Genomic DNA, 26,129 nt, shown 5'->3' on the forward strand with positions numbered 1-26,129 from the left:
AGATTAGACCCGCTTGTTGTCTCAACTCCATGCCATGTTTCTCTAACATCAGCTACAGATACTACCGAATGGGATGAAGCTGTTGTTAGTTTCATTCCCCCTAGCTAAACCTATAGAACTATTGTTGTATTTTTCTTTGTGCTGATGTTAATAAAAGTATAAATGACAATAATGTGGGTACCCAAACAAAAAAGTAGTCACATGGGGCCACTGTTATTTTTCTTTTCAAAAAGAAAAATATAATAATCACGGGTTTTTAGAAAATGTAAAAAAAGTCACATAGGGCCACTGAATTTTTTTTTTTTTTTTTAAAAAGCAACGGGGCCACTGTAATTTTTTTAAAAAGCAATGAGACGAGTGAGCAATTTATAACTTAATGAGTATTAAAGCTTGCATACTGGGGTTGATGATGGGGCCACTAATTTTCATAATGCATATTCAATTGTTAAAGATTTCATAGTGGAGTTGACGATAATTATAAAAATGTTAATATTTTTTTTTTTTTAATTTAATAAAATTCGTTAAATTTTACAAAGAGTAAATACCCAAAATAGTCCCTCGACTATAGCTAAATTCACAAATTGGTCCTCAACTTTCAATTTCAACCAATTAAGTCCTTAATTTTGTAATTTTAACACAATTTGATGCTCTGTCTATTTGACCGTTTGTTGACTATGATTTTTGAGGATATATATGTAATTTCATGGTCCATCATCGGTTTTTTAAGGTTCCGGTTGCATTTCTAGACCGCACTGTTACATTCGAATCCACTGCCGAAAGCAATCTACCAAATCCAGTCGCCTTTCTTCATCCTCCCTTTGGATTCAATGTAGTTGAGTTCGTACCAGAGCGAAGAAGACGACGTGTTTCCGAATCGGTGCAACATCATCCTGGAGGCCTCCACGTGCTCCGACGAGAGCTGAAGGTTCTTCTGGAGTTCGTCGATCACGGTCAACAAATGGTCAAATAGATGGAGGACCAAATCGTGTCAAAATTGCAAAGTTAAGGATTTAATTGGTTGAAATAGAAAGTTGATGACCAATTTGTGAATTTAGTTATAGTCAAGGGACCATTTTAAATATTTACTCTTTTACAAATGTAAAGTTGGGATTGAATCTTATTTCTCTTCTATGATCATTTTTGCTATTAAGAGTTGAGGACACCTCCCAAGCGTCCAAACATTCTTGCCATTAACGATTTCTTTACTCAATAATTAAAATGCAAGTGTTAGGTGTACAATGATTTAAAATTTTAATATTATGCAAATTTAATGAGGCATATGGCTATATACCTACTGCAGGTAAAGAGTATACAAAACTTAGCTTAGGTGTAAGGCAGTGGATCGATGATATGCATGGAAGATCGAGTTTCCTACTTACCAATAATATTTCTGAAACCTAGAGACTAAGTTCCAAGAAAATTTATTTATTCTTGGTGGAGCAAACAAAGACAAGTGGTTTACTTCATTTCCAGTTTTCAAATTTATCTTCTCGATTTCTCCTATTTTCTAATTTTCATTTCCTATTTATTGGGTTTTAATTTTTTTGATATATATAGATATCTCCGTAGTTAAATATTAATATATTTTTAATATTTATAATTATAATAATAATAATAATAATAATAATAATAACAATAATAATAATAATAATAATAATAATAATAATAATAATAATAATAATAATAATAATAATAATAATAAGGGAAAATAGCACTTTTTCCCCCCTGAGTTATATACTTATAGCATTTTCCCTCCCTGAATTATTTAAGTGGCTCTTTTTCCCCCTAAAATGTTAAATGGACATATTTACCCTTAAAATTAATATTTCATTTATTTTTCTTCTCCAACAAATTATTACTATAATTTAGTTCAAACCAAACAGATATTATAGCAACCAAACCAAAATATTCCAATTACAATTTAGAATCAAAACGTAATATTTAGAGTTTATTAAAATCGCAAACCGGAATGGTCGATTCATGTTCCGAACTGAAAAAATAAAATACATTTATTGTTGAATTTAGACTATTTTAAAATAAAAAATAAAATAAAATTTTAAAATAAAGACGGTTCAAAATCGCGAACCGGATCCAGAACCGCCGGTTCACGGTTCATGATCCAGTTTTTTTGGTTCATAAATTTAATAAATTGAAATTCAAATATTGGGTTCTAGATCTGAATCATAACCGAAAAGTTTTAATTCGATTGCTATAATGTCTGGTTTAGTTCGAACCGAACCATGGTCATTGCTACATATACACAATAATTTGTTGGAAAAGTAAAATAAATAAAATATTTACTTTAAGGGTAGAAATGTCAATTTAATATATCAGGGGGGAAAAACCACCACTTTTAAAATAATTGAGTGGGCTAATGTGCTTACATAAATAATTGAGGGGGGAAAAATGCTATAAGTATATAACTTAGGGGGAAAAAGTGCCATTTTCTCTAATAATAATAATAATAATAATAATAATAATAATAATAATAATAATAATAATAATAAGGAATAGAAAAAGGCAAAAGATAACCCAATTTTTAGAATGGTAAAAACTAGTGCGAGACTGATCATATTAAGATAAAAATGTAATACTTATTGGGTAATATGGTTGAAAATTCCCAAAAATAATAATCCTACGAAAAGATTAATATTATATGGGAAAACAGAAAGAATTGTGAAGGAAAAGGTTGAGTGTTTGGGTATAGGTTTAGCACGAGTTCGAACACAAAGCTCTTTTCCTTAAAACCTTATTTGCTACCTCCCACAAGTGCTAGGAGCGTTGTAGCCTAGGTTTCCCAGGATAAAACGTGCTACGATTCCTTGTTTAAGCACCTAAACAAGGAACCCGGCAAACAAAGCAAAGCTTAGAACACTGGTTGGCTAAAAGAAGAGAGTAGAAGCAGAGTTTTGAGATGAAAAGCTATTGGAATTCCTTTGTTTCTCACTGTGTGTAAAATGCTACTGCTCTACCTCTCTTTATATAGGGATGTTGGAAGGGATAGCATTCAACATGGCCCTTAATTGGTATTAAACCAATTTGTATAACACCTGTAACGGTCACCACTAAGTAGGATTAAACTCAGAATTTAAAATTGGAATTAAAACAATATTAATTCCGTAACAGATGAGTTTAATCTGTACAACAGGCTGAACTTTCGGGTTTCAGACCGTTGGGGTGCAGGTTCACACGAGAGCACACGGACCAGGCAACACGAGAGTACATCTTTCGTGTGCACTGTGGTGCAACACGAGAGTACATCTTTCGTGTGCACTGTGGTGCAACCCGAGAGTGCACTACTCTCGTGGTCACAGATGCACGAGATTTGTGCTCTCGGTGCACCACAACCTCTCATGCTACACACGAGAGTAGGTGCTCTCGGTTCGGTTTTGGCCGAACCAAGTGACTATATCAGATGGAAAATGATACCGAAGTTAGGCATAACTTAGCCCAGCCCATTTCCGGACGACATTCATGCCCGCAGGTGCCGACGCACGCGAGCGTGGGCTTGAATCAAGCCTTTTTGATGTCCTCTAGTTGGATTTTGATTTGCACCCCTCCCCCCCACTCCCCCCGCGCGCGCGAGAGAGCCTCTATGCTATACAATTCTACAAGCTTGAAAAGAGCTCATGTATATAAGGGGGGCAAATCTTGTTTCCAAACCAATGTGGGACAAAGTCCTACATTTTCCCTTTCATTTCCCAACTTAAATGGGTCTACTTTGAGAATCAATATCTCATTCACCCATTATAGCGTACAATATATCAATCTCTTCGTCTTACTACGAAGAACCCGAATCCACTTTGACCTGACCCAAAACGGAAGTGGACCCCACTGATAATTGTACCACAAAATAGCCACTTAATATGCCATTTTAAGCTAATTTTTTCCAACAATCCCCCACATGAATGAAAATTGATTTTCGGGGTAGTTTTAAAACGGAAACAACTGCGTTCAACGGTCGATCCCTGCATAGGATAGGTAGGGTCACACCCTTTGAACCTTCCCTCGTGAAGATACATTTACTCTACTGACTGTACGGTAGAACGCGATGTCTTTGAACCGACTGCCGTTTGTGTAGACGATGACATATCTCACACAGGAACCTCCCAACCATGCTTTGTTCTCATGATTGTGCCCATTTTGGTCGTGGGTCACCATTCCTGGTTCTGCAAGAGTTTGTGAAGAATTGTGCCCGTCAATTCTCCTTTGAAGCGACCCTCACTTCTCTCTCACATAGGTTATTCTTTCCCGAGTATCCCGTATGTAACACCCCAGATTTTCAAGATATTTAAAACTTATAAAATAAAGGTGAAATCTCATTAAATCCCAAAACATAATACAAGAGTACGGGGTGCTATGTCACACCTGAGCTAGAGAACTCAGGTGCACAGGCTAACTAACTAATATCCTCAATAATGTAACGCATAAACATGGCACGCAGGCCGAAAGGGAAACTATCTACTTCTACGTTCCAAGTTCTAGCGCGCTCCGGTGACCTACTCTTCTGTGCCTGAAAGCCAAATATATCTGTTCAGCGAGAGATGCTGGTAACCCACTCCAACGCGTTGAAATATAATACATATATATATATATATATATATATATATATATATATATATATATATATATATATATATATATATATATATATATATATATATATATATATATATATATATATATATATATATATATATATATACGAAAAGTCATTTTGAACATGAAGATATCTCCTACGAACTCTAGCTTTTGAAACAGGGATAGACTCAACAGATAGGGCTAAGCACAGACAGCAGTTATACCAGCATATACAGTATACAACAGGCAAGACAGATAAGATAAGCACAATTAATAATCATAACCCAACATATAGGATCCCCGGTATAAATCCCATAGTCTCATTCCCAAGATACTCATAACAACAACTCATCCATACTTCATCACATAGCACACTTTGTTGGCGCCACAGGACCAATCGCATGCCCATACATGAGGGTCAGCGCATATAGCTCTGACACGGTCCCGCAGCACCCTGCCCCGTCTCACAGCACGGAGGGGTCGATCGCAACCGACCGATGAGCCGCAGCTCTATATAATATTTATATACCTGACCGGTCTCTACCAGCCTGGTTAATAGTTGGGATGGTTCTCAACCCATTCAACTGCCCGTATAGTGGACCTTTGTCCTATATAATATTTATATACCTGACCGGTCTCTACCAGCCTGGTTAACAGTTGGGATGGTTCTCAACCCATTCAACTGCCCGTATAGTGGATCTTAGTCCTATATAATATTTATATACCTGACCGGTCTCTACCAGCCTGGTTAACAGCCGGTATGGTTCTCAGCCCACCCGACAGCGCTTTAAAAGGAAAAGGGCACGCAAGGACACCTTCATCATTAAAAATAACACAAACAGGGCACAACATTGCCGAACCTCGGGTAAGACATGAAGTCTTACTAAGAATTTCATCCACTAAAGAGGAGATGAAATTCAATAAGAAGAGAAATTCGACCCAAAAGTCCATCAACTCCCAAGAGACTTTGGGAAGAATTTGGGAAGTGCGCCCTAAGAGATTGGCTTGGTTGACCCAACTCGGTCAAGACCTTGGGCGCATTAAAGAAGTAAGTGTTGAATCACCACGGGAAATTCCCTCAAGAAAGAAGAGAAGGATGAAACCTTAGCCTGGGAAGCAAGGTCTAACAAGAACCTTAAGGTCAAGCAAGCACCAACACCAAGGAAGAAGGATCATCAGCTCGTCGGCGCATCGTGATCAAAGCATCTAACCAGATTATTCACTTGGGATCGAGAAACCTTAACCCATCCTAGCCGAATTCCTTTCCCTCCCTCGGAAAATCGGCCCCTTCCTTATTTCAAAACCCTTTCTACCCTTCAGACCCCATTCTCAATCCCATGTTTTAACGATTCCATACAAGTGGCAACCTCACAACCTAAGTTGCAACCTCGAAAACTCGATCCTGAATTCCTGAATTCACCGTGTCCTCAAGTTTGAAACCCACTCTCTTAGCCCTGTAAACCTAATCGTTCCCAAAAACCCAACACACATAGGCGTGCAAGTATACAATTTCCCCGTGGAATACCTTCTCTATAGGACCACGGTTCTTCTCTTGACTCGTTAACCCTGCAATGATTTCCAAGCTTCGGGGACGAAGCTTCTCGTAAGGGGGGGAGAGTGTAACACCCCGTGTTACGGCCTTCAATCCCAGATTAATTATTTAATTAATCCCGTTAATAATAATTAAATATGATTTAATTCGGTTAGGTTTCCCTTTAATTAATTAATAAGGCCCACCATGAACCGTGGGCCCTTGCCTAAATTAGAGCCTTAAGCCTATTAGGAATAAAGAAAGTAAACCTTTTACTATTCAGATTCTGATTAGGAATCCTAGACCTAGTTATCTATTAGGAATAAAGGAAGTAGGTCTTTTACTATTCAGATTATGATTAGGATTCTCTTTAATTAATTAATATGGTCCACTATGGACCATGGAACCCAATCCTTAGTCCCAAAAGGAATAGAATTAGCAAGCCTATAATATTAGTTCCTAATTAGGACTCCTAAATATATAAATAGGGGACTTAAGAGGCACCTAGAACCACCCCACCACAATAAACGACTCACCATCCCAAAAGAGTTCCAAGAATTCCCTTAGAAGAAATCAAGAAAGCAAGAAAGCTTAGAGAAAGACCCTTCATAGCCAAGGAATTAATTAAGGCTAAGAGGTAACCCATGTCTCAACAAAACCTATTTTCATAGCTATGATTTCCCCTTAGGGTTTCCCCCATATTATTGTGTATTAATGACTTGTGATGATTATTGATGATGATTGATGTGATGATCCCATGGGGGATCTTGATAATCTTGATATTGGGAGATTCTTGATAATTATGATATTCTTGATGATTATATGGAGTTCTTGATGATTATGTGTTGTTCTTGATAATTGGGTGATGCTCTTGTTGTTCATGTGTTATTCTTACCGAATCTTGCAATTAGAAGACGAACCGTATTCTTGTTGATATAAAAGTGATTAGAACCCTAGGTTGTATCGTATAATCTTATTCTTGGATTATCGGGTGGGGAAATCGCATGTTTGGGTGTTGATTATATTTAGAAAAGCATGATAGGTTATGTGCCGTTCGTTTCTTGTATTTGATTCGTTAATTGTCTACGTGTTGTCGTTAATTGTGTTGTAAAGTGTCTAAGCATGGTTTCGGGTTCCATAACGGTTCCCGGGGCGTAAAGTGTGTGAAAAGAGTCAGTGGGGGGTAGGGGACCCGCCACCTACCCATGGCCGTAAAACACCGCCCGGTAGCGGGTGGCCGGCGGGCGGGCAGCTGCCCGCCGGCGACCCGCTGCCCGGAACAGTAGAATCCGGCGGGCAGCCGGCGGGTGGCCCACCACCCACCGGCTACCCGCTGGAAAATTGTCCCACCCGGGATCCCAGCTTCCCCGTTTGATGTTCCCCCATTCCCCGTGGTGTCCTAACGGACTCCGTTTATCGTGCCTATGTCTAGTTTGATGTTTCGGGTACCGTTCGTAGGTTTATGAGTCTATTATATTGCATGCTAGTTGAATTGGTATCCCGTTGACCTAGGTGGAAGGAGTATGAACCCCTTAGGACTATTCTTAGTATGTGATGGATCACGCATAGGTTTTGTTATGCGCTTTCTCCCCCTTCCCAACGTGTAATATGGGTTGCATGTGCTTGCTATGTGTTATGTGTGTGTGTTACCCCAATTCGGGTGCGATCGGATTGGTTATCCTGAGCTGCGGTTCAGAAGCTGGCTGCGGTCAGATTGATACTCTTGGGCTGCGGTCCACCGTTTGGTTGCGATCAAACGTTTCTATACGAGCTGCGGTTCGTCCTCTTTCCTGGCTGCGGTCAGATGACATTCTCTTGGGCTGCGGTCCACTGTTTGGTTGCGATCAAACACTATGATGAGCTACAGTTCATCGGTCGGTTGCGATCGACCCCTCCGTGTTGCGATATGGGGCAGGGTGCTGCGGGGCCGTGTCAGAGCTATATGCGCTGACCCTCATGTATGGGCATGCGATTGGTCCTGTGGCGCCAACAAAGTGTGTTATGTGTTGTGACATGGATGAGTTGTGATTACGAGTGTCTTGGGGGATGTGACTATGGGATTTATATTGGGGATTGTTCATGTTGGGTTATGATTATTGTTTATGTTTTGCCTTATCTGTTGTGGATTGTATACGCTTGTTATAACTGTTGCTTGTGTCTAGCCTTATCTGCCGAGTCATTCCCGGATTTAAAAGCTAGAGTTCGTAGGATGTATCTTCATGCTCAAAATAGTTTTCGTATATCTATATATATCTCTATATGTATTGTATTTCAACGCGTTGGAGTGGGTTACCAGCATCTCTCACTGAACAGATATATTTGGCTTTCAGGCACAGAAGAATAAGTCACTGGAGCGCGCTAGAACTTGGAACGTAGAAGTAGATAGTTTCCCTTTCCGACCTGCGTGCCATGCTTATGCCTTTACATTATTGAGGATATTAGTTAGTTAGCCTATGCACCTGAGTTCTCTAGCTCAGGTGTGGCATAACACCCCATACTCTTGTATTATGTTTTGGGATTTAATGGGATTTCACCTTTATTTTATAAGTTTTAAATGTCTTGAAAATCTGGGGTGTTACAGTTGGTATCAGAGCTTAAGTTTGACCCTAGGATAAGACTCTTAAGACCGGACTTTAGGACACTAGGCTTGAACTCTAGGTACTTAGGAACATAGGATCCAGGAATCTTAGGACGCGCAGTGAGATTGTGAAACCTACACATAACCTCCCCTCACCTCATCCCTCTCTAACTTAAAGGAACCTCCCCCTACGCTTACCACACCAGGTAAGGGTGCGAATAGATAAGTTTACTTCCACAACTGGGTAACGTACACTTACCCGATAAATCGCCTCGTCCTAACTCCCGTCAAAAGACTTGACAAGGACCCTGACCAAAGAAAAGGAAGATTTGGATGACTACTAAGAAGAGGTGTTACAGTCAGGACTGCTAAAAGGGACGGACTGCAATACGCACCAACCCAGGGTAACCACGATAACCCCCGAGTCAGACAAATGACATGCACCTTCCGACAAGTTGCCTTATCTCGGCAAACCCGGGTTGCGGCTACAACAAACAGGAAGGAGAACTAGGACACCTATTAAAGTAGCGAAGGAACGACACCATTAGTCGAATCCTTGGGTGCAAGGTAAGTATATCGCGACACCTTGCGACCCCACCACCCCAATTTAAAATATCATCCGTCCTGAAACTCCAGCATCTTGATACCCCTATTTGTTGAAAACTCCCAGCCCGAATCCTTAATTACCTTAAGAGCAAATTCGCAACCGTCATGACCTTGCTCACCCTTTGTTGCGCTTAACCCAAACCCTCGGAAACCCTAAATTGTTATTGCCCTTACTCTAAGTTCATATCCCCACTCCGTTTGGAAACCCTGTTAAAAACCGTAGAGCATCATAAGGCCCTTACCCTGCCCAGGGGCGTGAAGAACCGACATTCATTGATTCAATATTAAAATAAGTTGTTAGATAGGAATCGGCGAAGTAGGTGGAGGTTACAAATACGTATCACCCCACCCTTGCACGAAAACCGTGAAGGCTTCACGAGAAACCATAGCCTGTACGTACGCCACCAAAGAACGCCATGCGTTGACAAGAGCGGGCAAACAAATACGTTCAATGTGTCAGGGGCCCTCGCTATAGAAAACATCGTCAAATAGGTGCAACAGGCCGAACCTCAAGGAGGACATAAAGCCTTACTAAGAATTTCATCCACCAAGGAAGGGATGAAACCCAATAGAACAAGAAAGACTAACCCGAAGCCCCCCTTACCCTTAAGAACCCTCGGCAAGGATTAGGAGTCAAGACCTAGGGGTTTGACCCACTAAACCGACTGGGTCCAGACTTCTGGACATCCGAGGGGAACGTGCACGGAAACCATCACGAGAATTCCCCTGGAAGCCATAGAGACGAAGGGGACTTCGACACGGGAAGAGAAGATCAAACGAAAATCTTAGAATCAAACAAAGCCAAGGAAAAGGGATCACCAGTTCGACTGCACGCCACAACCAAGCCCCAAACAGGCATAATCACTCGAAGCCAAGAGTCCTTAGCCCCTTTCCCTCCCCTTGCCAATCAAGTACCATTTCGTTAAAGAATCTGTCCTATCACTCCAAACCTCGCTCTTGATCCCTCATTACAGACAAACCCGTACAAGGTGGCAACCTTCTTTCCTGTATTACGACCTTGAGACATCGACCCTATCCGCCCCTCGACTTTGAAACCTAGCCCTTGCACTTCTTACACCTCTTTAAACCCAGACCAAGAAAACATATATATATGTATGTATATCTACCTCTAGAACTCGTGCTTAAGGATCAATGAACATTGTACGATGGGTCATCCTATGTATCCAAGTCCCTTTTATTGTGCACAAGGGCATGGGACTTGTCAGGACACGAATCTGTGCATTTTTGGGGTCTTTCCCGAAGGAATTGACTATTCCTAGTCACTTTCCCGCGGGTCCCCAACGGGTCATTGACGGGACCTTGGCGGGTCCTTGGCAGGAGCTTGGCAGGCGGACGACCGCCCACCTCGCGCCCACTGGTACAATGTGCTGATTTCTTAACCCCTCATTTTATTGATTTGTGGCGCACTTGTGTGCCTCGATTGAGGAATGTGAGTCTTGGGTAAGGAACCATGGACCACCCAAACATAGTGTCCTACGTAAAAGACCTTGACGCACGAGACACCATCGGGAAATCACAATCAATTACATTGCACGAGTAATTGAAATCGGATCCTACGATACAACCGACTAGGGATGTTTGGCGTAAAGGATTGCGCAAACCAAGGAGGCGAGTTGGGAACTCGTACTAAGAACCCACGAAAACCTTAAAAGTCGAAATGCTAAGGAGGGACCGGGACTCCTCCAAACCATGGACATCGTTCGAGCAAATCAGATGACTCCTTACAAGTTGTATGGAATCAAGAACAACGTAGCCCATGGTGCTAAGCAAAAGGGTGAAGAACACATTCGCGCCAAGACTTCAAGGGTCATTAAGGACCCACAAGGAAATGAGGTGACTCGTAAAGTCGCCGAGTCATCCCACAACGAAATTTGGTAACCGGCTGCGCTTTAAAAGGAAAAGGGCACGCAAGGACACCTTCCTCATTAAAAATAACACAAACAGGGCACAACATTGCCGAACCTCGGGTAAGACATGAAGTCTTACTAAGAATTTCATCCACTAAAGAGGAGATGAAATTCAATAAGAAGAGAAATTCGACCCAAAAGTCCATCAACTCCCAAGAGACTTTGGGAAGAATTTGGGAAGTGCGCCCTAAGAGATTGGCTTGGTTGACCCAACTCGGTCAAGACCTTGGGCGCATTAAAGAAGTAAGTGTTGAATCACCACGGGAAATTCCCTCAAGAAAGAAGAGAAGGATGAAACCTTAGCCTGGGAAGCAAGGTCTAACAAGAACCTTAAGGTCAAGCAAGCACCAACACCAAGGAAGAAGGATCATCAGCTCGTCGGCGCATCGTGATCAAAGCATCTAACCAGATTATTCACTTGGGATTGAGAAACCTTAACCCATCCTAGCCGAATTCCTTTCCCTCCCTCGGAAAATCGGCCCCTTCCTTATTTCAAAACCCTTTCTACCCTTCAGACCCCATTCTCAATCCCATGTTTTAACGATTCCATACAAGTGGCAACCTCACAACCTAAGTTGCAACCTCGAAAACTCGATCCTGAATTCCTGAATTCACCGTGTCCTCAAGTTTGAAACCCACTCTCTTAGCCCTGTAAACCTAATCGTTCCCAAAAACCCAACACACATAGGCGTGCAAGTATACAATTTCCCCGTGGAATACCTTCTCTATAGGACCACGGTTCTTCTCTTGACTCGTTAACCCTGCAATGATTTCCAAGCTTCGGGGACGAAGCTTCTCGTAAGGGGGGGAGAGTGTAACACCCCGTGTTACGGCCTTCAATCCCAGATTAATTATTTAATTAATCCCGTTAATAATAATTAAATATGATTTAATTCGGTTAGGTTTCCCTTTAATTAATTAATAAGGCCCACCATGAACCGTGGGCCCTTGCCTAAATTAGAGCCTTAAGCCTATTAGGAATAAAGAAAGTAAACCTTTTACTATTCAGATTCTGATTAGGAATCCTAGACCTAGTTATCTATTAGGAATAAAGGAAGTAGGTCTTTTACTATTCAGATTATGATTAGGATTCTCTTTAATTAATTAATATGGTCCACTATGGACCATGGAACCCAATCCTTAGTCCCAAAAGGAATAGAATTAGCAAGCCTATAATATTAGTTCCTAATTAGGACTCCTAAATATATAAATAGGGGACTTAAGAGGCACCTAGAACCACCCCACCACAATAAACGACTCACCATCCCAAAAGAGCTCCAAGAATTCCCTTAGAAGAAATCAAGAAAGCAAGAAAGCTTAGAGAAAGACCCTTCATAGCCAAGGAATTAATTAAGGCTAAGAGGTAACCCATGTCTCAACAAAACCTATTTTCATAGCTATGATTTCCCCTTAGGGTTTCCCCCATATTATTGTGTATTAATGACTTGTGATGATTATTGATGATGATTGATGTGATGATCCCATGGGGGATCTTGATAATCTTGATATTGGGAGATTCTTGATAATTATGATATTCTTGATGATTATATGGAGTTCTTGATGATTATGTGTTGTTCTTGATAATTGGGTGATGCTCTTGTTGTTCATGTGTTATTCTTACCGAATCTTGCAATTAGAAGACGAACCGTATTCTTGTTGATATAAAAGTGATTAGAACCCTAGGTTGTATCGTATAATCTTATTCTTGGATTATCGGGTGGGGAAATCGCATGTTTGGGTGTTGATTATATTTAGAAAAGCATGATAGGTTATGTGCCGTTCGTTTCTTGTATTTGATTCGTTAATTGTCTACGTGTTGTCGTTAATTGTGTTGTAAAGTGTCTAAGCATGGTTTCGGGTTCCATAACGGTTCCCGGGGCGTAAAGTGTGTGAAAAGAGTCAGTGGGGGGTAGGGGACCCGCCACCTACCCATGGCCGTAAAACACCGCCCGGTAGCGGGTGGCCGGCGGGCGGGCAGCTGCCCGCCGGCGACCCGCTGCCCGGAACAGTAGAATCCGGCGGGCAGCCGGCGGGTGGCCCACCACCCACCGGCTACCCGCTGGAAAATTGTCCCACCCGGGATCCCGGCTTCCCCGTTTGATGTTCCCCCATTCCCCGTGGTGTCCCAACGGACTCCGTTTATCGTGCCTATGTCTAGTTTGATGTTTCGGGTACCGTTCGTAGGTTTATGAGTCTATTATATTGCATGCTAGTTGAATTGGTATCCCGTTGACCTAGGTGGAAGGAGTATGAACCCCTTAGGACTATTCTTAGTATGTGATGGATCACGCATAGGTTTTGTTATGCGCTTTCTCCTCCTTCCCAATGTGTAATATGGGTTGCATGTGCTTGCTATGTGTTATGTGTGTGTGTTACCCCAATTCGGTTGCGATTGGATTGGTTATCCTGAGCTGCGGTTCAGAAGCTGGCTGCGGTCAGATTGATACTCTTGGGCTGCGGTCCACCGTTTGGTTGCGATCAAACGTTTCTATACGAGCTGCGGTTCGTCCTCTTTCCTGGTTGCGGTCAGATGACATTCTCTTGGGCTGCGGTCCACTGTTTGGTTGCGATCAAACACTATGATGAGCTACGGTTCATCGGTCGGTTGCGATCGACCCCTCCGTGTTGCGATATGGGGCAGGGTGCTGCGGGCCGTGTCAGAGCTATATGCGCTGACCCTCATGTATGGGCATGCGATTGGTCCTGTGGCGCCAACAAAGTGTGTTATGTGTTGTGACATGGATGAGTTGTGATTACGAGTGTCTTGGGGGATGTGACTATGGGATTTATATTGGGGATTGTTCATGTTGGGTTATGATTATTGTTTATGTTTTGCCTTATCTGCCTTATCTGTTGTGGATTGTATACGCTTGTTATAACTATTGCTTGTGTCTAGCCTTATCTGCCGAGTCATTCCCGGATTTAAAAGCTAGAGTTCGTAGGATGTATCTTCATGCTCAAAATGGTTTTCGTATATCTATATATATCTCTATATGTATTGTATTTCAACGTGTTGGAGTGGGTTACCAGCATCTCTCACTGAACAGATATATTTGGCTTTCAGGCACAGAAGAATAAGTCACTGGAGCGCGCTAGAACTTGGAACGTAGAAGTAGATAGTTTCCCTTTCCGGCCTGCGTGCCATGCTTATGCCTTTACATTATTGAGGATATTAGTTAGTTAGCCTGTGCACCTGAGTTCTCTAGCTCAGGTGTGGCATAGCACCCCATACTCTTGTATTATGTTTTGGGATTTAATGGGATTTCACCTTTATTTTATAAGTTTTAAATGTCTTGAAAATCTGGGGTGTTACAACGGGGGTCGGGGAAATATCAAACGGGGAAGCCGGGATCCCGAGGTGGTTGAATTTCCAGCGGGTAGCCGGTGGGTGGGGGTCACCCGCCGGCTGCCCGCTGGAGTTCTACAAATCCGGGCAGCTGCCCGCTGCCGGCGTTGCCTGATCTGGCCGCGGGTAGGTGGCGGGTCCCCTACCCCCACCTACCCCCACTGACTCTTTTTCATCAAAAACGCCCCGGGAACCTTTGTGGAACCCGAAACCATGCTTAGACACTTTCAAACGCAATTGATAACACACGTAGACTATTAACGGATCAAAATCAAGAAACAAACGGCACATAACCTATCATGCTTTTCTAGACATAATAAACACCCAATCATGCGGAATCTCACCCAATATACCAAGAATAATTCCATACGATACAACCTAGGGTTCTAATCACTTTTAAATCAACAAGGACACAATTCATCTTCTAATGTCAAGATTTGGTAAGAATATTACATAAACATCAAGAATATCCTACAATCATCAAGAACATCATATAATCATCAAGAACACCATAATTATCAAGAACCTTTCATCATCAAGATCACCCACGGAATCATCCCATCAATCATCAATAATAATATCACAAATCATCAATACACAATAATATGGGGAAATCCTAAGAGGGGAATCATAGCTATGAAAATAGGTTTTGTTGAGACATGGGTTACCTCTTAGCCTTAATTAATTCCTTGGCTATGAAGGGTCTTTCTTTAAGCTTTCTTGCTTTCTTGATTTCTTCTAAGGGAATTCTTGGAGCTCTTTGGGAGGGTGGAACGTTATTGTGGTGGGGGGTTTCTAGGTGCCTCTTAAGTCCCCTATTTATATATTTAGGAGTCCTAATTAGGAACTAATATTATAGGCTTGCTAATTCTATTCCTTTTGGGACTAAGGGTTGGGTTTAGGGATAAGGGCCCGTGGACTATGGTGGGCCTTTGCTAATTAATTATTGTGATTTAATTCTTTCATTTGGGAAATTGGCTAACTGATTTAATTGATTTTAGGGGTCGTAACACGGGGTGTTACACTCTCCTCCCCTTACGAGGGGCTTCGTCCCCGAAGCCCGGTGTGTTAATCCACTCTTTCACCCCTAGGCATCCCGTATCTTGGCCTCCCGGTTAGGAATGTGGCCTCACGTTTTTCCTTAGCTGGGGTAGACTGGATTTCTGGTGGCGTTGTGATAGAAGGGTTTTAGGTCTACCTCGGTCTCCTGCTCCTGAGCTGGATGCCCCGCGAGTGCCCAAGGTGGCCTCGATTGCTGCCACCTTCAGATCTAGTGCGCGTGTCGTACGGATCAGGGATGAGAATCCTTCCTCCATGATTTGGCTTTGCCGGTTGAGCTGCGCGAGTATGCGTTCATTGATTGAGCCCTCGTTTTGCTCCCATGGGTTCCCTCCTGATCGTGGTTGCACTGACGGGTTGGGTTCGTCGTCCTCCTCCTGGTCCTCATTTCCCTCCAGAATTCCGCAATCCTGCATTGCCCGTTTGAGCTTCTTGTTGGAGATGTCTAATTGGTCGACCAATTCTCTTCGTTCATCTTCGGGTTTTTGGCAAATTTCTTTGAGGGTGAGGTAATGTCCTCCCTCGGTGTAGTAGATGTTGTTGCGGCGTAGGTTCTGGGCGTTAAAGACCATGCCATTTGCGGTCTTAACCTCGGTGTGGCTTAGGTCCACCCCCTTTTTCTCCATGATCCAACTTAGGATTATCCCGTAGGGTAGGCTAAGCCGGTTGTTTGTCTTGCAAAACTCCATGTGTTTTAGCATGAGTGCCGGCAGGTTGAACTTGATTTTATGTTTCAGGAGATAGGCAAAAGTGCACTCTAAGCTCCCCACGTCCTTGCTCATGTTATTGGTGGGCAAGAGGCTATCGGTCACAATCATAACCAATATCTTTTGCTCCGCCGATAGCCACTTTCGGTTCGGTCGCGTGGCCGAGGTGAACCCGTCCTCTCTCCCGAGTAGGTACCCGAGATAGTCTTTGTACCCCGTGTTTTGGGTATCTATCCATCCCTTTCGGTTGTAGTTAGACACACCCGTGGCGGTCAATTTCAAGAGCTTGGCCAGTCGGCCTTCGGAAAGCACAATTTCCTTGCCGCGGACTTTGGTGGTGATTTCTAGTTTGTCACCCCGTTTGGTGGCTATAAGATGTTGATAGAATTCTTTCACCAATTCGGGGTACGTATCCCCCTTGATGGTGAGATATTATCTAGGAGTCCTTGGTGTTTAAGCATATCAACCAATTCCGGAGAAAATTGGTCGGGTTCAAGGGCTTTACCTCCGATTACGGTGTAATCGGCGTTGCTCCACTCCGGGGTGCGGGTTCCGAGGGGCTTTTTCGGCATTTTCTTTTTCTTTCAAGTGGCGTTTCCGGCGAGTGCTCCGGTGGGTGACTTTTCCGACGACTTTTCCGGCGGGGCTCCGGCGGCGCGTTTTTCCGTGCGGGCAAGGTGGGCGGCGGCGAGCGGTGCTCCGACGGTGGCTTGGCGAGGGGCGGTGACGGGTGTTGGGCGATGCGTGGCAGCGGGCGGCAGCTGGGCGTTCGCCGGGCGAAGGTGGCGGGGTGCTGGTGTGGCGGCGTGGGACCGGCGGGAAGTGGTTGGCCGGCGGCGGCGTTAGGTTGGTGGTGGCGTCGAGTGGTTGGGGGGTTTCTCCGGTGGGGTGCGGCGAGGGGCGTGAGGGTGAGTAGGGAAGGGAGTGGGGAAGAAGAAGGAAGAAGGAGAAAGGGAAGAAGAAGAAGGGTTTTTGATTTGGGGATTTTGTGGGTTTTAGGGATTTGTAGGGGCTTTATCAAGGGAGTGTTCCCTTAAGGTTTCAAGAAACACTCATGGGCTAGTGGTTAGAGTTTTGGTCATTTAAGTGGAAGGTCAAGAGTTCAATTATCATTGGCAACATTAGGCTCTACCACGAAGGTGATTACAAGAAATTGCCAACCTAACCTAGACAGAATTCGTCTTCTTGGTTTTGTCCCACGGGGTCTGCGTGGTCCTCGTCTTCTGGGGTTGGGTTTCCTTCCTCGAGGTTGTTCTCGCTCCCGACGAATACTTTTCCCGGAGCGCCGTAGTTTCCTTGATGAGTGGTGCCCCCATGTTGTCCCATGGTGGTAGTGCGTGGTTTCTAGGGTTGGGCGCAATGGAAGGCCTTGTGTCCTTCTTCTCCGCAGTTGAAGCATCGCAAGGGGTTGCCCATGCAATCTTTGCCTCTATGGTTCTTGTTGCATTTTGGACAAGGAAAGCTCCTGTCGTTGTTCCCCAGGGGTGGCCTTTGGTTGGTCAGGTTACTCGGTCTTGTATTGGTGTCGTTTCTTGCTCTCTTTACCGGTGGTGCCCCTCCCCCGGGGTTCCTCTTTCGTATTTGCTCTTGGACCCCGCGTTGGAGTAGTTGGATTCGGTAGAGATTAGCGGCACAGGAGTAAGCCTCGTTGAGAGTCCGAGGTCTGCTTACCACTAGTGCCTTTCGGGCTTCAAAGTTGAGGCCCGATACAAATCTTTCTATTTTGGTCACCTCGGTGGGGACTAGTTCTGGTGCGAAGCGTGCTAGTTCAAGGAACTGTTTGTGGTATTCCATAACGGTAGCTGCCCCTTGTTTCAGGTGGAGAAACTCTTCGTACATGGATGCTCTTACGTGTGTTGGATAGAATCGCTCTCGTAGTCGCGTTTTGAGTTGTTCCCAGTTGAACCCCGGTTCTTGTTGGTAAGTGGGACCCTCGTGGATCCACCAGAGATCGGCCTCGTGTCCGAAGTAGAACGAGGCAATCTCCACGCGGCGTTCTTCTGGGCATTCCACTAACCCGAGAATTTTGTCAAGGGTTCGGATCCATTCTTCCAGGATTACGGGATCCTCTTCTCCTGAGAACGTAGGTGGTCGATGGTTAGAGACTTGTCGGGCGAAGTCTGCGTTTGCGTTTGACGGAGGTGGTGGGGGCCTGTCGTTGCGGAGAGCCACGTCGCTTAGTGCCTGGGCGACTTGTGTTAGTTGTTGTAGCGTTTGGGTTAGGGGGTCGTGCGCGGCGGGTTCTGGAGTCCTTGATTGTCTTCTGTTGGGTGCCATGTTATCGTCTTCCTGGGTCAATGTTTATAAGAACGTTAAATTGGGGCTTGATGTCCCTTTTTGTGATAACGGGGGGAAGTTTTCTCCAGGTAAGGGAGACTATGTGTAGGTTTCACAATCTCACCGCGTGTCCTAAGATTCCTGAATCCTATATTCCTAAATACTTAGAGTTCGGGCCTATCGTCCTAAAGTCCGGTCTTAAGAGTCTCGTCCTAGGGTTAACTTAGGCTCTGATACCAACTGTAACACCCCAGATTTTCAAGATATTTAAAACTTATAAAATAAAGGTGAAATCTCATTAAATCCCAAAACATAATACAAGAGTACGGGGTTCTATGCCACACCTGAGCTAGAGAACTCAGGTGCACAGGCTAACTAACTAATATCCTCAATAATGTAACGCATAAACATGGCACGCAGGCCGAAAGGGAAACTATCTACTTCTACGTTCCAAGTTCTAGCGCGCTCCGGTGGCCTACTCTTCTGTGCCTGAAAGCCAAATATATCTGTTCAGCGAGAGATGCTGGTAACCCACTCCAACGCGTTGAAATATAATACATATAGATATACGAAAAGTCATTTTAAACATGAAGATATCTCCTACGAACTCTAGCTTTTGAAACAGGGATAGACTCAACAGATAGGGCTAAGCACAGACAGCAGTTATACCAGCATATACAGTATACAACAGGCAAGACAGATAAGATAAGCACAATTAATAATCATAACCCAACATATAGGATCCCCGGTATAAATCCCATAGTCTCATTCCCAAGATACTCATAACAACAACTCATCCATACTTCATCACATAGCACACTTTGTTGGCGCCACAGGACCAATCGCATGCCCATACATGAGGGTCAGCGCATATAGCTCTGACACGGCCCCGCAGCACCCTGCCCCGTCTCACAGCACGGAGGGGTCGATCGCAACCGACCGATGAGCCGCAGCTCTATATAATATTTATATACCTGACCGGTCTCTATCAGCCTGGTTAATAGTTGGGATGGTTCTCAACCCATTCAACTGCCCGTATAGTGGACCTTTGTCCTATATAATATTTATATACCTGACCGGTCTCTACCAGCCTGGTTAACAGTTGGGATGGTTCTCAACCCATTCAACTGCCCGTATAGTGGATCTTAGTCCTATATAATATTTATATACCTGACCGGTCTCTACCAGCCTGGTTAACAGCCGGTATGGTTCTCAGCCCACCCGACTGCCCGTATAGCCCGATTGATCTCAACCAAATCGGGGTAACATGCACACGTAACACATAGCAAGCACATGCAACCCACATTAACACATTGGGAAGGGGGAGAAAACGTATAACAAAACCTATGCGTGATCCTTCACATACTAAGAATATTCCTAAGGGGTTCATACTTCTTTCACCTAGGTCAACGGGATACCAATTCAACTAGCATGCAATATATAAGACTCATACGACCTGCGAACGGTACCCGAAAATCAAACTAGACATAGGCACGATAGACGGAGTCCGTTGGGACACCACGGGGGTCGGGGGAACATCAAACGGGGAAGCCGGAATCCCGAGGTGGGGGAATTTCCAGCGGGTAGCCGGTGGGTGGGGGTCACCCGCCGGCTGCCCGCTGCCGGCGTTGCCCGATCTGGCCGCGGGTAGGTGGCGGGTCACCTACCCCCCACTGACTCTTTTTCAGCAAAAACGCCCCGGGAACCTTTGTGGAACCCGAAACCATGCTTAGACACTTTCAAACGCAATTGATAACACACGTAGACAATTAACGGATCAAAATCAAGAAACAAATGACACATAACCTATCATGCTTTTCTAGACATAATAAACACCCAATCATGCAAAATCCCACCCAATATACCAAGAATAATTCCATACGATACAACCTAGGGTTCTAATCACTTTTAAATCAACAAGGACACAATTCATCTTCTAATATCAAGATTTGTTAAGAATATTACATAAACATCAAGAATATCCTACAATCATACAGAACATCATATAATCATCAAGAACACCATAATTATCAAGAACCTTTCATCATCAAGATCACCCATGGAATCATCCCATCAATCATCAATAATAATATCACAAATCATCAATACACAATAATATGGGGAAATCCTAAGAGGGGAATCATAGCTATGAAAATAGGTTTTGTTGAGACATGGGTTACCTCTTAGCCTTAATTAATTCCTTGGCTATGAAGGGTCTTTCTTTAAGCTTTCTTGCTTTCTTGATTTCTTCTAAGGGAATTCTTGGAGCTCTTTGGGAGGGTGGAACGTTATTGTGGTGGGGGGTTTCTAGGTGCCTCTTAAGTCCATTATTTATATATTTAGGAGTCCTAATTAGGAACTAATATTATAGGCTTGCTAATTCTATTCCTTTTGGGACTAAGGGTTGGGTTTAGGGATAAGGGCCCGTGGACTATGGTGGGCCTTTCCTAATTAATTATTGTGATTCAATTCTTTCTTTTGGGAAATTGGCTAACTGATTTAATTGATTTTAGGGGTCGTAACACGGGGTGTTACACCGCATACTCACATATGTCAACCGACATTCGAATCACTAAAGCATTTAACATGCTAACCTTGTGCGGGAGCCACTGTTTCTAACGAGGAGTGGTAGGGAATCCGAGACCCGCACAGTGACACGCTCCATTCCATACTTTAGTTGTCCCATTGAACCTAGGTGCCAGCTAGGTTGGGTGTCCACTATAGAACTTATACCAAGGGCTTTAGACTCATTCCTCGTCTCAACTTCTCCACAGCTACTCTACATAACCCTTTGGTTAGCGGATCCGCTATATTGTCTTCTGACTTTACGTAGTCAATCGAGACAACACCAGTTGTGAGAAGTTGTCTAATGGTATTATGTCTACGACACACATGTCTAGACTTACTATTATGCATATGATTCTGTACTCGTCCAATTGCAGCTTGACTATCGCAATGCACACACATTGGAGGTACAAGTCTTTCCCAATTAGGAATATCCTCTAAAAAATGGCGTAGCCATTTAGCCTCTTCACAACATTTGTCCAAGGCTATCAGCTCAGATTCCATCGTGGATCTAGCTATCACGGTCTGCTTAGAGGATTTCCATGCACCGGCTGAACCGGCTAGTGTAAACACGTAGCCACTCGTGGACTTGGAGTCCTTAATATCGGATATCCAGCTAGCGTCGCTATACCCTTCAAGTACAGCAGGATATCTCCCATAGTGCAGTCCAAGGTCTCGAGTATACCTTAAGTATCTCAGAACCTTCACTATTGCCGTCCAGTGCATGGCACCGGGGTTACTCGTATATCTATTGAGTTTACTAACCGCAAAGGCAATATCCGGCCTAGTACAACTCATTAGATACATCAAACTACCAATAACCCGAGCATATTCTACTTGAGAAATACACTCTCCGTGGTTCTTGGTTAGATGAACGCTTCGATCTAATGGCGTCCTAGTCCCTTGATGATTATCCTTGTTAAATTTTTCAAGGATTTTATCAATATAATGTGATTGGCTTAACCCCAGACCATCAGGTCTTCTAATGATTCTAATCCCGAGGATTAAATCAGCCAAACCCATATCCTTCATGTCAAATCTCGCATTTAACATGTTTTTGGTAGACTTGATCATTCGATCGTTACTACCAACGATGAGCATGTCATCTACGTATAAACAAAGAATGACATAACCGTCTATCGTTTCCTTAACGTAGACACATTTGTCACTTTCGTTTATTTTAAACCCATTAGTTAACATCGCATGGTCAAACTTCTCGTGCCATTGCTTAGGCGCTTGTTTTAAACCATATAGCGATTTAACCAACTTACACACTTTCCTTTCTTGGCCCGGAACCACGAACCCTTCGGGTTGTTCGATATAGATTTCCTCATCTAGTTCGCCATTTAGGAAAGCGGTTTTAACGTCCATTTGATGAACTTCCAAATTCCGCAGCGCGGCTATAGCAAGTATCATTCTAATGGAGTTTATTCTCGTCACGGGAGAATACGTGTCGAAGTAATCAAGGCCCTCGCGTTGCCTGTAACCCTTGATTACAAGCCTAGCCTTATACTTCTCGATGGAACCATCGGGTTTCATCTTCCTTTTAAAGACCCACTTGGATCCTAAGGGTTTACTACCCGGAAGAAGATCAACAAGTTCCCAAGTGTGATTCTGTAAAATAGAATCCACTTCACTTTTAATAGCCTCTTTCCACATTGGCCCTTCTGTAAAAGTCACGGCTTCTCCGTACGTTCGAGGCTCGTTTTCAATCAAATAAGATAGAAAATCGGGTTCATTTTCTAATAAACAAGTTAGAGTACTCGAATCGTACTCCAACAAGTAAGTTAGAAAATCAGGACCAAATAATTTTTCAACTCTCGTCCGCTTACTGCGTCTTGGCTCGAGCTCGGGTTCTCTCTCGGATTCCCCACTATCATTATCTATAGCTTCGTCAAACGTTCGTTTTGACGAACTCGGTCCCTCATTGGACCTACAAGGAAATACATTTTCAAAGAAAGATGCATTAATTGATTCTATTATCGTGTTCTCGTGTACGTCCGGATTATGGGACTCGTGTACTAAGAACCGATAAGCACTACTATTATGTGCATAGCCAATAAAGATACAGTCCACCGTCTTAGGACCTATCTTTACTTTCTTAGGTGTTGGCACCAAAACTTTGGCAAGACACCCCCACACTTTCAGGTACTGGTAGGAAGGTTTCCTACCGTTCCACAGCTCATAAGGAGTCTTATCAAGCTTCTTGTGTGGTACCTTATTTAAAAGGTAATTACTTGTCAAAATAGCCTCACCCCACGCGTCTTGAGGTAGGCATGAACTTATAAGCATCGCATTCATCATATCTTTCAATGTACGATTCTTTCGTTCGGCAACACCGTTCGATTGAGGTGAGTAAGGTGCAGTACGCTCGTGTATTATACCTACACTCGCACAGAAGTCACCAATATGTGCTTCGTACTCACCACCTCGATCGCTTCTAACATTCTTAATCTTACGATTAAGTTGGTTTTCAACTTCATTCTTATAAAGAATGAATTTTTTCAAGGCTTCGTCTTTGCTTTTAAGCAAATACACATAGCAATAACGTGTGCTATCGTCGATAAATGTGATAAAATATTTATTACCACCTCTCGTTTGTATCGATCTAAAATCGCACAAATCACTATGGATTAATTCTAGTGGTTCAGTTTCCCTTTCAACCAATTTGAAAGGTACTTTCGTTAATTTTGCCTCAACACAAATTTCACATTTGTTATTTGTGTTAATTTGAAAATTAGGAATATGGTCCATGTTAATTAATCTACGTATAGAATTATAATTAACGTGACCTAGTCTACCATGCCACAAATTGGAAGACTCAAGCAAGTAAACGGAATTAACTTTGCTCTTATTCATGATAATAGGCACTACATTGAGCTTAAAATGCCCATCAGTTACATAACCTTTGCCTACAAACATTCCTAACTTAGACAAAACAACCTTGTCTGACTCGAACACCATGCGAAAGCCATGCTTGTTCAACAGTGAGCCGGACACCATATTCTTCCTCAGCTCTGGAACATACAGCATGTTGTTCAACGTCAGTTCCTTCCCGGAAGTCATCTTCAGAACCACCTTACCCACGCCTTCCACAGCAGACTGAGCAGAGTTTCCCATCCAAACCTTCTTGCCCTCAACGGTCTCAAAGGTATTGAACATCTCTCGGTTGCAACACAAATGCCTTGTTGCACCAGTATCGATGAACCACTCTCGTGGGTTAGAGTCCACGAGGTTCACCTCGGTCACCATAGCCGAAAGGCTAATCTCGATCTCCTTCTGATTGCTTTCCTCAACCATGTTGGCTTCAGAACTCTTGTTCTTCTTCTTTGGAACTTTTCACTCAGAGGACTTGTGGCCAGTCTTGCCACAATTGAAGCATTTTCCATGAAATTTCTTCTTGGTAATGCCTCCTTTCGGACTTAGCTTTTGCTTGTCCTTCTTGTTCTTCTTGGAGTTTTTAGCATGCTCCACAACATTGGCTTTAGCACCAATAGTGACAGAATTTCTTCCATCATTCGTCCTGTTCCCCTCCTCAATTCGGAGTCGCTGGATCAGGTCCTCCAGGTTCATTTCCTTTCGCTTATGCTTAAGGTAGTTCTTGAATTCCTTCCACCCTGGAGGCAGCAAGTGGATAACAGATCCCACTAGGATGGCTTCACTCAACGTCAGGCCTTCGTCACGGATTTCATCAAAGATTATTTGTAAATCTTCAACCTGACTTAGCACGGTTTTGGAATCAACCATTTTGAAGTCAAGGAATCGGCCAACCACAAATTTCTTTGCGCCGGTATCCTCACTTCGGTATTTATGATCCAAAGCTTCCCACAGCGCTTTCGCTGTACCAATCTTGAGATATACATCGTATAACGCATCACACAATCCATTTAGGATGTAGTTTCGGCATAGGAAGTCTGAATCCTTCCAATAGCCAACTGCCATCACGGATTGGGCATCCTGTTCCCTTAGTTCGGGAACCTTCTCGGTCAAAAATCTCGCCAAGCCGAGAGTTGCTAGGTAGAACAACATCTTTTGTTGCAACCTTTTGAAATTCGATCCAATACCGGTGAATTTCTCCGGTCTTTCGGCCGAACCACTGGGTACCGTAGGTACCCGAGTCATGGGAATATATCCCCCAGTGCTCCCACCATCTTGTGAACCAACGTTCACTGGTGTAGCTTGGGAATTAGCAACATTATTGCCATTCCCACCACTGTTGTTCTCAACAACATTCTCCTCCCCGAGAGCTGGCAAAACTGGATTCTCCATTTCTTCTAGGAAATTAGAGATTAACAACCAACGGGAAACGGATACAAGGTTTTAAGATTATTGGGTAATATGGTTGAAAATTCCCAAAAATAATAATCCTACGAAAAGATTAATATTATATGGGAAAACAGAAAGAATTGGGGAGGAAAAGGTTGAGTGTTTGGGTATAGGTTTAGCACGAGTTCGAACACAAAGCTCTTTTCCTTAAAACCTTATTTGCTACCTCCCACAAGTGCTAGGAGCGTTGTAGCCTAGGTTTCCCAGGATAAAACGTGCTACGATTCCTTGTTTAAGCACCTAAACAAGGAACCCGGCAAACAAAGCAAAGCTTAGAACACTGGTTGGCTAAAAGAAGAGAGTAGAAGCAGAGTTTTGAGATGAAAAGCTACTGGAATTCCTTTGTTTCTCATTGTGTGTAAAATGCTACTGCTCTACCTCTCTTTATATAGGGATGTTGGAAGGGATAGCATTCAACATGGCCCTTAATTGGTATTAAACCAATTTGTATAACACCTGTAACGGTCACCACTAAGTAGGATTAAACTCAGAATTTAAAATTGGAATTAAAACAATATTAATTCCGTAACAGATGAGTTTAATCTGTACAACAGGCTGAACTTTTGGGTTTCAGACCGTTGGGGTGCAGGTTCACACGAGAGCACACGGACCAGGCAACACGAGA

This window comes from Ipomoea nil, unplaced genomic scaffold (genome assembly GCF_001879475.1).
Source record: "Ipomoea nil cultivar Tokyo-kokei standard unplaced genomic scaffold, Asagao_1.1 scaffold2761, whole genome shotgun sequence".
Lineage (NCBI taxonomy): Eukaryota > Viridiplantae > Streptophyta > Magnoliopsida > Solanales > Convolvulaceae > Ipomoea > Ipomoea nil.